The sequence below is a fragment of the Leuciscus leuciscus genome, assembly GCF_965113295.1.
Source record: "Leuciscus leuciscus genome assembly, chromosome: 24".
Taxonomy (NCBI): domain Eukaryota; kingdom Metazoa; phylum Chordata; class Actinopteri; order Cypriniformes; family Leuciscidae; genus Leuciscus; species Leuciscus leuciscus.
Window position 1 is genome coordinate 30,275,927 of NC_138723.1, and position 13,242 is coordinate 30,289,168.

The 13,242-nt window shown below is 37.6% G+C and overlaps 1 protein-coding gene and 1 long non-coding RNA gene across 3 annotated transcripts in view; one reads left to right on the top strand and one right to left on the bottom strand.

Annotated features, from left to right (window-relative positions):
- The window catches only part of LOC309489756 (3',5'-cyclic-AMP phosphodiesterase 4D-like), a 288,142-nt gene extending 279,654 nt beyond the window's left edge, over nucleotides 1–8,488 (bottom strand). For both annotated transcript variants that reach the window (XM_082158632.1, XM_082158631.1), the window contains exon 1: nucleotides 7,522–8,488. The gene's annotated coding sequence lies outside the window, so the exon portion shown is untranslated. The remainder of the gene's footprint in view (nucleotides 1–7,521) is intronic.
- LOC309489828 overlaps nucleotides 1–13,242 on the top strand; it is a 103,903-nt gene that overhangs the window by 67,441 nt on the left and 23,220 nt on the right. The window lies entirely within an intron of this gene.

Sequence of the window (13,242 nt, forward strand, 5' to 3'; positions counted from 1 at the left end):
CCAAATTAGAACCTGGAATTGATGTTTTTCCCGCAGTGCTGAATGAGAAGAGTCATTAATATTATTAATAAACTATTGTTTTCTAAGTGTCGGCTAAAATCATATCTCCATCTCCGCTGTTAAGCAGATGCGCTTTTAGAGAGAAATGCACCTTTCATATGGATTGCATAATCAGAAGGTATTAACTTTCGATTCGAATTTGTTCGTTTTAAAGTGGACATTTCAAGCTTTAGCCTACATAGGCTATATTTTGTTTCAGTTCTCGCGCTCCAGTTTACGGAGATCATGAAAGTGCGTCTGATTGTTTTATTTTATTTTACAAAAGCACAACGTTTTCTTGTTATTGTGAGTTTACACAAATAAAAGTAGTTGAGAATAATGTATTATTATTTTCTGTATGACCAGAAATGATAGAGTATTTTAAGTTGTTTCCACTGTTATTGCAAGTGTTCGCGCCCGCACCTCCGTGCCATGCAGTGCGCGCTCCACACTCAGCTTTGTTCCTTTTTTGCATAAAAGCGTCTTCTAAATATAGCCTATTAAATGTTATAATATAAAAAAATGATATAAAATTATTATTATTTGCGTAGCTATACATGGACCTCAAACACACCGCGTCTTCTAAGTCAGGTGACTGTAAATGCGCAAAAAACTGTTTCCATATCAGTTTTGCGAAATATTCCTTTTTCGAATTGCCTGAAAAACCTCCTCATGCGAGCATAAAAACTTTTTTGCGATAAACGGGAGTTTTTGCGAAATTGACGTGTTTCCATTGTGCGTATTTTTAATTCGCAATTTCAATTTGTGCAATTTGAAGGGTAGCCTAATGGAAACGCGGCTAGTGTCTCTCCATAACTTGCAATGCGCATAAGCCGCGTAACCTTGTTCTCCGCAAGGCGACTTCGCTGCTTCGTCTTGATCCGATTCTGCTTTTTCTCCGGTGGTGGTGGAGCTGTCTGGACATCTGAGGCTTCAGGCGTTCCTGATTCACCATCGTCCGTCGCGTCTGGCCTCTGAAAAAAGCTTTTACAGGCGGCTAGTCTGCCTGGGCCTGGCCATATTTGAAACGTCTCACTCATTCGTTCGTTGTTTAGGTCCATATTACAGCCGTTTTAGGCGTGCGCTTTATTTGAAATGCAGCATGCGATGTTGTTTAATAACTTTCAAACGGTAGAGCCTGTTCCTTTATAACATAGCCAAAGGTCGGTGTATTTTTGCTTTATACATTTTAGGCTTATTCTCAAATTCAGATTGTGTTAGGGGGGAGGGGATTATTAGGCAATTTTAATCGGACAATTTGTCCGGAGAGATTTAATTTTGTCGGACATTTCATTTTTTTTCCGGCCAATGTCCGGCATTACCGGACAACGGAAACCTGAGCCATATCGCATTAATTATATACGGCAGCCGGCAGACTGATACTGTTGTTGTTGCGCTTACTTTTTCATGTGATATCGAATAATATGTCCCAAGCATATTATCGAAATCGTTAAAATTTTTATCGCGATCCCGTATCGAGATCGAATTATCGCCCAGCCCTAACGTGTACCTTTTTATTTATTTTTTTATTTTATTTTATTTATTTATTTTTTTTCTGGCGGATTTGTGTGTGTGTTTAAATGTTTTGAAAAACCAATAAACTGTTAATCATAAAAAAAAATTAATAACATCGCTTCAAATTCAGCACAGAATTCTCTGTTATAAACCACAGATATCAGATCAAACATCGCTGGAAACCAGGAGAAACATTGTGCCATGAACGAACAAGTTACAGAAGGCTTTTCAGTCCACAAATCACCAACGTTCACTATGGATTTAATGTAGAAACGCTGACTGTAACCATGGTATTGTGGCAGAAATAGTTCAATGTTTTTAAATTATTCATTTCAGGGTTCGTACAACCTTTTGAGAGAGAAATTCAAGCACTTTTCAAGGGTTTTCAAGTGCGTCACACTTTGTTCAGCACTTCCAGCTTATAATATAATATAATATAATATAATATAATATAGAATTTAAGCATCACTACAAATAACACAAAAAAAAGCCACTGATATGACTGCCGATTTGCATCTCTAATTTGCCCAGACCAAGACATTTCTACAAAATAAAAGTTAAAATTGCAACATAATAACCATTATTATTTTCAATACAATATAGCTGCATACTGGATACTAGGGTAGGGCTGCAACAACTAATTGATCAAATTGATTATTATGGATGAAAATAATCGACAACGAATTCACTTATTGATTAGTCGCGTCTGCACGCTATGCTCGGAGAGCATCAGTCCCATGATCTTTACAGTAGTGAATAACCCATTTTGCATATGGAAACGGATATGGAAAATACTAGAAGATGCTGCGGGACAACATGATCCAAAATGTCAGAAACATGAGAATGCTTCATATTTATAAGAGCTTCATACAAAAGCATATCACCTGTCGTGATTTGACAGGCTCTGACATGTTTTCCTTACATTTCATGGTTATATCCTTATCTGAATATTAGAAAGTCCCACAAGTATTTCCATTTAGCATATTCTGACAAGCAAGTAAGTCTTGTTAAACTTCACAGGCTGATTTTAGGCCCAACTTCAATGATTTTAGGTTTAAAATGTAATGTTTATATTTTAACTTTTTTATAACTCTGATAACTTTATTTATAATCCGACTTAATGGACTTAATTTCACAGACTCAATGCCAAATCAGACCATGATCAGAATGTTGTAATATAACTTCTATACTGATTAATTGAGGTCACAAATGTCTTTGTAGCTCCTGATGGATGATGGGTAAATCTGAAAGAAAACGGCAGCCGGCAAACCTTCAAAAAAAAAGGACTTTTTCTGCACAAAGACAGATCGCGGTGCTGTGAATCTGTGATGTGCTTCAAAGCCCAGCAAACGCTGCCTAAGAAACTGATCAGAGACAAACGTGGAAAGCTCTGATCAGACATTTGACCTCACAATCCCACAACTTCTCCAACAGCTGTCTAATGGACTACACTTTGTTCAGCCTCCAGAAAACATCTCTGAATTCCTCAATGGAGCTTCACTGTCAAAACCAGACGCATTATTTTGGAAAAACGGACACTGGAAAAACTGATGCAGGCTTTTCCATTCCACACAAAAATGCGACTCCCTCTCGCAGATGGAACCGGCTAATGATAGCTTTTGTGTGACTATCTCCTCTGGATTGTAATCATCAACGCATCACGTTTCGTGTTTGAGACGCAGAATAAACAATGTGAAATCACAGACACTAACAGCGTTTGAAGAAGGTTTTACACTGATAATTACTCCTGACAGAACTGAAACATGAAATGTCTGAGACATTAATCTGAGACCGGCTCGTTTACATATGTGACATGCATGTGCATGTACTGTAATTAGGCCGCTTGCAGATGCTGCATGCAGTGAAGTTATCATCATTATATACAAAACATACTATTTAGGCTGCACAATATATCGAAAAATTATCGTTATCGCGATAATAGTATATGCAATAGCCATATCGCAGAGAGGTGCGATAAATTGCATTTATCTTATGTGCCAAGCATTTGTGTGATGCATGCATGCATAGGTTGTTTACCCAAATTCGACCAATCAAATGTGGCCTTACTAAATCTTTATACCCGCCTCCCTAGTAGGTGCTATTATGCTATTGGCTAGATCGGGCCCAAAGGGGAACCTAGTGGCTCAGAGCAGAGAGTGGAATATAAAAACTAATGGCGGGAGTAGAGACAAGCGAGGAAAATGACAACAGCGAAAAACCTGTGCCTAAAGAGAACTGTACATCTGAAATATGGCAATATTTTGGCTTCAATAGAGAAGACGTGTCATAAATGCAGATACTGTGTAAGGAGCCGTTCACATATCGCGTCTAAAAACGCATGGAAAGCGCGGCCGCGCCGCTATCTCCTTCTTTCCACAAGCGTTTGCGTCTGTCGTTGCTATGCAACCATGACCTGCGTGAGCTGGCGGAATTGAATTGAATTGTCACTATAAGTCGTGCCGAAAATTTTTGCCCACGTTGAGAGGAAACTAATCTCCACAGTCATCTGGAACGCAACCTCAGGGAAGCTAACGTTATATGAAGACTTCAAAAAGTGTAAGCCTAAATCTACCAAAACTGCTAATGCCAAGTAACAATAAGAGTCTCACAGACAACCATTAATCAAAGTGTTGCATGTGTAACGTTAAACTCCTTATGAAAAAACTGAGATATTCTTCTGAGGATCAGAAGAATATCTATTAGCCTACCTGTTTATTTTAGTACGATCATTACATATATAATCATTTTTTTATAAAAATAGCATTTCTCTAGGGAAATGTTATATCGCAAGAAATATCGTTATCGCAATACTCAACAACAATATCGCAAATCGCATATTTTCCCAGTATCGTGCAGCCCTACTATTTAGCCTGCAGCCAATGAACGAGCTCCATTGCTTTCCAGTAACTGCTATGTTTTGTAAGCAATGCTCTTAAACTGCATGGTCATTCATGCATTCTTGATGGTACGTCAAAGCGATGCCAACGCCTTTTACAAACAATGCAACAGGGTGTGTGAATCATATATTAAATAATTTACTATTTCAAACCTTTAGCCAAGAGAGACATTCCAGGGAGACGGTATAGTTACAATTTGCGCATGTGAACAGATCGTGATTAAAGGTTTTAGAGACGTCATTGTGTTGAAGAAAAGAAAAGAAGCAGTGTTGCAATGGATCAAACAGGTATTTCAAGAAGGTGTTACATATTTACGTCACACAGATGCAGAAAGCATGACACTAATAACTGCTACTAACTGCTCAGAATGCTGCAATTGGTCAGTCTTACAGTCAGAGACTAATTGTTGCCATTTTGCAATTTTCATGCTGATCTAAAAGATCAGGACCTGTACGACTTCCCAACAAAGGTATGCAGACCAAAATTATAACACACCTCTCCTCAACAAGCCACATGATTTATTCAGTCTCTAACACAAATGATACAGGATATGTTTATGTTTATTGCTTAGGGTTATGGGTTTGTTCCAATCATTAACTTTAATATGAGCAATAGTACATGATGCCGCCTTAGCAAATGCCGCTAATCAGGCTAACAAGAGGCGGGTCCAATTAAAAGGGACCTTTTATGCCCTTTTTCGAAGTCTTGATTTCGTTTTTGGGCTCGACTAGAATAGGTTTACATGCTTGAATGTTCAAAAACACCTTATTTTTCCTCATAATTTACATTGTTGCAGCTCCTCTCTTCCCAGTGCTCTATTGTCGCAAATTTGTCGTTCAACCACATTGGTTAATGATGTCACTCGGGTGGTGGAGTAATAACTTATTTTAATTAATATTTTGAGATCGAATTAATGCTAGTTTTTTTTTTTTTGCTATAAATTATGAACATGACATCTGAGGATTAATTCCCATTTTTCTCAGTTATTTTGCTTTATTTCCAGATTTAATCATTGGCTCGTTCTTGCTTACTACAGCACGTTCGCACTCACTCTTCAAAAACGCCGCTTTAAATCTCTATAGATTGCACTGAATGTCAGCTTTGCTTATTTGTCTCAAGATAAGGATTTATTGAGTCCATGTCATGCAAACAAGAACTCTGCTTCTAACCACAGATCGAGATCTGTCGTTCCAACCACACAACTCTGCGATGCTGTTAGTTTGCAAATGTTTGTTGGAACTATGTTTTCGGGAAACACGACTCGATGAACTATGTGGATAACGACGAAAACATAAAACACACCCGTTTAGTTCCTGTCTCTATGAAGCCCCGCCTTCTGAAAAGCACACTGTGCTCTGATTGGTCGGCTGGATCAGTGTGTTGTGATTGGTCGAGCACTTCGAGTGTGTTTGGGAAATGTCCCGCCCCTTACCATAATCGCCAGTTTAACACACTACTAACTAACTCAACCAGGCCCCGCCCCTTTATTCTGCGAACGAATTATTTAAATGAGGAATTTTGTGACGTGTTCGTTCCCGGAAGAAACTCAAGACTACAATGGAGGCGTTTCAGGAGTTCAGAAACACTGACACTGATATAGAGAAGAACTCTTTCATGTTAAAACAGCAACATTACACACTAGAGAAAGTAGGCCTAACTATTGTTTTGCACTTGAACTTCCAGTGGCCCCATAGAGTATAGGCTATTTGGTTACATAAATCACACTTAAAAGTGTCAGAATGTTTACATTAGATAAAATATCAAACAATTTGGCATTTATTTTAAAGAAAGGAGCAGGAACATTTCACAAAAGAGGTTTCTTAGGTTTTGAATTATAAAACAATGTCCAAAGTAAAGACGGTATTGTGTGACTTCGGGTACGTTTGTGGTTAGCAGCTCTTGTTCATATTTAATGTGATTCTCCACATGTGGTTCCTCTGCTAGGACGCCTGTGTGAACTTAAGGAGAACTGACTTCATACATTCACTAAAAACGGCAGTTGATTCAAAGACATTGAGACAACATATAATTAATTTCAGACTTTATAATTGAGACTCAAGTGTCCAAATACCTTTTGTGGTCACTGTGTGTACAAACGTCTTTACGTCAAAGACTTCAGGTGACGTTCTTCAAAGTGACACCCTATACGAGTAACTTAGCATTCTGAAGATTACTATGTATTACTATGTGCTCTGAAGACAAATATGCAAGTTTTTGGGTGAATGTGAAATAAAAGGTTCCAGTTTTAGGATACACACACACACACACACAAATTCTGTATTCTATAATATTATAGAAAACCATCAATGTTCTCATGTTTTTAATGAACTTATAAACCAAAAAGGATCTGAAATTAAACTTCTTCATCTCCAAAGAACAAACCTAAGATCCCTATAAAGCCAAAAATGGTTCTTCCAACAGAATTAACAACCACTGCAGGATCTTCACATTATCAAGTTCTGTGCAAAATAAAGCTCATGTTTGATGTTTCACCAAAACAAAAACTTTTTATTCTGCAGTTCTTTAGGAGACCATCAATGTAATGTAATAAACTCATTGAAAGAACCTATAAATGTAACATCAAGACTTAAAAATAAAGTTTTCACAGCAATGCAACTGAAGAACTATTGCGTGTTCCCAAAAGTCAATATCTTAAAAGAACCATTTTTATCTTAGTGTGATGAACATTTTATAATAAATCTAACAAAATAAACTTTTTCCATTACAAAGATCCTTCAGTGCAATGGAAAGACTTTGTGAAACCATAGATCCCAATAAAGAAAATGTATTTTTAACTCAATCCCTTCATAAAAGCAGGGGTTTATTTGCTAAAACTAACAATCTTTGACTAAAGATCACATCATTATACGTCGAGGCGCCTTTAAAAGACAAGGTCCATCAATTTTTAAGTGATGTTACGTTTCAAGACAACCAAGCCAACACAATTCAACCGCTACCACAACAAGGAAACAAGATCCCTCAACGGTGACAATATCAACTTACCTGTTGGAAGCAATACAGATATCAACATGCCTGAGACTAGATAAAGACTGACAATGAATAAACTCACCTGTGTGCCTTCACTGATGCCCAATGAGACAGAAGAAACGCTTGCTTTCGTCTACGGAAGACTGTCGGACATCTACACGCATTGGCTTGTAACTCCAAGGAAGAGAATGTGAATGAATTCTTGTGTCTTGCATGCGAAGTTCGCAGCCCAATGTGTGGTTACATGTTGGTTTACAATGATGAGACTGATTGTATGTGCAGCCCAAGCCAATGATGTGTCACATACACACCCACCACCCCCTTCCAAACCAGCAGATCTGGCTCCAACTCGCCGGAGGAGAAGACGAGGCTGCGTGTGCAGCTCAGCTCAGGAACAACCTACTAAACCGCTGACAATGAGCTCTAATTCCACACAGCGCTCATTCACTCCATTGTTTGTGCAACCGAAAGCAGCACCACACCTCTCTGAGGTTTAACCGGCCTGCAACGCTTTTCAAAATGCCATTTGGATCACATACCTCGTCGATGAGGATCCAGAAAGCAGTTCGGACACTGGAAAATATGTTGAGCTTGTCTTTGTGGTCGATGTAGTTTGAATGGCCGCTTCCACATTCAAAGTTAGGAAAATCTCAAAGACCAAGGGGCAGAGTTCACCTGAGCCGTCAATAGCACCTACGCTGATGTCCGTCTTCACTGGATACAAGACTTTCACCTGAGAGAACAGAGGAATTTCATCACATATGAGGAATAGAAGAGCAGAAAACACTGACAAATCCAAATACTTATGAAATAGCCTAATAAACTGGCTTACTGAAGCATCTGAACCAACCGAAGAAGAGTTGATTCAGAATTGAATAAATGGCTCTCTTATAATCCGTGAGTGTGAATCTGAATTGAACTGGACAAATATATGGAGTAAAACTGGAATTTGGACTGAAATATCCATTAGCTCAGTTTATTCTGCCAGATTTTTTTTGTTTATTTTTTTCTAATTAATATTTCTTCTGTTTACAGACAACACAAAAAAACAATGAATCAAAATATGAATCTATTGATTATACACTGTAAAAAAGTGATCAGTTGGTTTAACTTTTAAAAAAAAGATTAATTTCCCAGAATGCTGAAATTTACTTTATATAAAATTTACTTTACTTTATATATAAAGTACATTTCAGCATTTTGGGAAATTAATCTTCCCTTGTAGTCTATAAAAATGAAAGTTCTATAATAAAAATCATTAATTCAATTTCTATGCATAATTTCAAACACTGATTATTAAAGTCACGATGAAACAGAAGCAGAAACAAATCTTTTTTTTTTATATATAGTATGAGTCATTTTTACCGAAAAATTAAATGCATTATTAAAAACTACAGCAGGATGTCTTTGAATTTCCATCCATTTTGTCAAATTACAATTCTACGTCCTTCCTGTTTGCTACCTCAACTTCAGTTCATTTTTCATCTCAATTCTGAAATGGCACACGATCCTCCTGACGTACAAGTTACAACAAACACTAATTTGCCAGTAACCTTTGTGCATGAACCCTGGAGTCATAAAGCATAGACAAAACAACAAAAAAACAACCTCCACGATGGGGGCTGTTTTCTAGATTCCTAAAATTGTCCAAATGTAATGTGTTATGTGTTTCACACCTCAATGCATTTGCACATTTCCACTGAATCGCATGTAATGGGGCCACAAACAGCACAAAACAACATTGTGATACGCTATTTGCCTTGTCACAAAACCCATTATATTGATGCAGATCGGCCTAATTTAGTAACAACATGAGTGTGGCCTGTCAGACGATATCAGCATCTTGTGTTAGCTCAGAGGAATTGCGGTATTCAAGTGTATAATCTGCCCAAATAAGGTTTTTGCAAACAAATAAAGGGATGCAGCAGCAAAGGAACGGATCCGTAATGAAATATTCAGCACGCTATGATTATGATCAATGCAAACCATGATGCAAAACAGGCTGGATGTTAGTGTTTAAGCAGCCCAGCTGGGGTGAACTGTAATGTGCATCCCATATGTAAATGTTGTATATTCAGAGAGGAAAAGCTGCAATGAATTAAGCAAATAAAACACAGTGCTATTGCTTTTATCTACTCCCGAAGGACAAGCTACTGTAACCCCGTGCATTTCATGAAACGAGCAAGATTGCGTGTGACAGTTTGCAACAAGGAAATGGGATAAAAACAGCTGGTCGGAGAAAAAAAAAAACCTTTGAGAGTCGTCGTGAACTTGTGCTGACGCGTTCCTGCTTATCCCAAAGAAAACACAGTGACGGGGGTGTTGTTTTTACGTGTCTGTAGCTCACAAAGGGCTGGGAAAGGCGTGAGAAAATGTGGTATGTGCCATGTAACATCAACAGAGTTACTTCCACTCTAACTCAAGTCAAATCTCAATACAAACTCAATATAACCCTGTAAATTATGGGTAGAGATCTGTTTTCTAAGAGCCAAATGGTTCAAAGATATATGGAAGTACAGTATAATGTCAAAAGCAATTATTCTTAACACTAAAAAAATGCTTTGGAGGGGATTTCTACCATGCAAAACCAATTTAATAGTTAAAGAATCAGTGTTTGTATGGCCTTACCCTTGATGGCTTCTCAAGACCGTTAATAATATAATGCGACGGCCATGTACAGTCAAACCAAAAATGATTCAGACACCAGATATAATTTTTTTTTTTTTTTTACTAGTGTGTGCAGGACACTATAGTTCATTTATGTAAATGAGGAGAGCAAAATAAAGTAAACTGTGACATATTATACCCAAATATTCTTCATACAGTGACTACCAGTAAAATGATAAACATTTGGGACCAAAAATGATTGGGACACTTTGAGCTGATCATGTTTTGCTTAAGTGTTTTGTCTTTAATTGCTAAAGCTCTTTTTACACACAGACTGAACAAAATTAAGCATTGCTTGGTGATTGGTTGAGCTAAACTGGTATTATCTAATTGTGTAGTTAAATTTAACAGCTGACAGATTTTCAACATAATTCATGTGTGAGACAGTCTAACAGAAGGACGGACAAAACCAGTCAAATATCAACTGAGTTCTTGTCATGTTTTATTACCATTTTCTAAACTATAGCAAATAAACTGTGATAATGTGAGAAATGTTGAAGGCGTCTGAATACATTTTGGTTTGACTGTATTTTGGTTTGCAAGATTCAAGAGTCTCTGCTAAAGCATTGCAGGTCAGATTTGTTTTGAATGGATGGCGTGATCAAAGAACTATTTCCTGCGTCCCACCCTAACAATCTCAATCATCATGGCTGCCGTCCACGGGAAAAGTTCACCAGGATCATAATGAAAGGGGTCATAATAATTTTGCGTCATTTAATTTTCTTTCATTAAGTCCAATTACGATGTTAGTCAAGGTTTCTTACATCAAAAACGGTCGTAATTAGGTTTTTCATCGCAGCTTTCCACCCTCTGGAAAACACAGACGTCATGAAATGGATTGACACGCATCGATTCTTGTTCAAGAAATTAAACCAGCATTTTAAAATGCTGACTCAGTCAACTAAGTCATTGTCCGCTGACAACTGCAGTGTCTCATTTCATTCCCTAGTTCCCTAGTCGTGATCTATTAAACATCAGGGACCTCATTCCCAGCTGTAAAAGTACAGTGCAACTCAACAATAAGGATTTTTTCTGAAGGCCCAGATCGGATGCAACTTCAACAAAACTACATCTGCAGTGTTTCCCCTACTATTGTCCAATCAAATCGCGAAATAGACTAGTGTGTGTGAATATTAAACCGCAAAAAGACTATTTAAAAACGAATCCTACACGTTCTGTGTGGATGAATGGTGCAGACGACACGCAGTTTTATGGGATGAATATAGTATCAAAATGATTAACACATGCAAGCACTATAATCTACAACCAAATGCCTTTCAACTTGCGTGTGCAAAATTCTAAATTGAATGAATGTGTAGCAATTTGTACAAATAGAGACATTTTTTGTGAATACAAATGTTTTCTTTTGTATTAGTGTATCATAATTTGGCCATGCAACAAAGAAGATGTGCGTTTGTGGATCAGGTGACACGCGTGCATTCATTTACGTCTTTTCTGAGTCAATCTCATTTGATTCATTTGGATTTTTAGACTTTCTTTTCGTGGTTTTTAAGCATTTCACAACCCACACACAAACACCTACAAATGAATAGGCCTGGTGCTAATTATTAATGTGTGCACAGCTACCCATCCATTTGACAAATTCACAAATGTGCGTCACTACATTTAAACTAATACAATACAACTTGTGTGTGTGCAAAATCCAAAAACGCATGAATGTGCAGCATTTTTTACAAATAGAGACATTGTTGTTAATACAAAACCTCGATTTTGTATTAATGTAGGTCAGAATTTGTGCATGCAACAAGTAAGAAGTGTATTTGTGGATCAGGTGACACGTGTGCATTCATTGACTCGTTTCTGAGTCAATCCTATTTGATTCATTTGGATTTTGAGACTTTCATTTCACCGGTTTAGCCTTGCACGATCCACACACACACACACACACACACACACACACACACACACACACACAGCTGAGAAAACCTGCTACCACTAGATGGCAGTAGCTGCTAAAACAGACAACGGCACCGTAATCAAGCGTTCTTTTCTCATATAATACGCTTAATGTGGCTTAAGAAAGTGATATTGAAGCACCAAATTTAGTACACAATATAGGCCTACCTTATTAATAAAGCAAACCGATTATATGAACAACACCATAGAACCACTCCCATAAAACCATTATAAAACGATTAACGTGCAATAGCGCATTGCATGATCAATAAGGTGTATAGGCAACTGAGTTTTAATATCACCATCTTACTGCATTAACGTTAAGCTTTTACTTTATAATAGGCTCTATGGGAGGAAGACTATATACAGACAAGAGCCTATATATTAACACGACACGCAAAGTTTCACGTTAAGGGCATTTTCCTTCCTTAGAGCCTGTTAAAAAGAAGACGTTTAACGTGAAATTTTGCAGTTGCAATGCAATGAATGTAAATGCAATTATACCATGGTCTGGGTGAATACTCGATTCTGATTGGCTGCAGGGTGTCCATTGAAAAGTGATAGAGGACACCTAGTAAAGGAGTTCTGGTGAAACTGACTGTTTACCGTTCGAAATTAATAAATAAATGCGCTGGCTACATCAGCTGTGAGTAACCATAGCAACAGGCAGTAAACAGGGTTCTATGAGCTGAGCGGACTATAATAAATATCTCCGGGCGTAACCATTTAGGCGTAACTAGGGAAACCAAGTTATTGTTTGTAAAAGATTTCGATTGTAAAACTAATTAAAATATAAACTAATGTTTTAAAAATGTGTTATTTGGCAAGTGACCATGGTATAAGCGGGTTAATGCCCTTCGAGGTGTCCATTGGCAGGTATTAATGGACTTCGGCGGAGGCAACCGTCTCGCCGTCGTCCATTAATACCTGACAATGGACACCTCGTCGTGCATTAATCCTTACGTAAGTTATATCTTACTAGGATGTGATTATATATAGTTAGTTTATACTCAGAAATGGACCATGAACATATTTAGACAGTTTGTGAACCTTGTTTTTCCGTTTAATATAACTTTCAAAAAAAGGTATAATAAACACATGACAGTCACTCATTAACGGTAGGAATAGATGCACCCTCTGAATTGGGACAAAGCTACTTTACTAACGTTATCCCATGAGGCCTCAGGAGAGGACTTGTGAATGGCGGTGAAGCAACGCA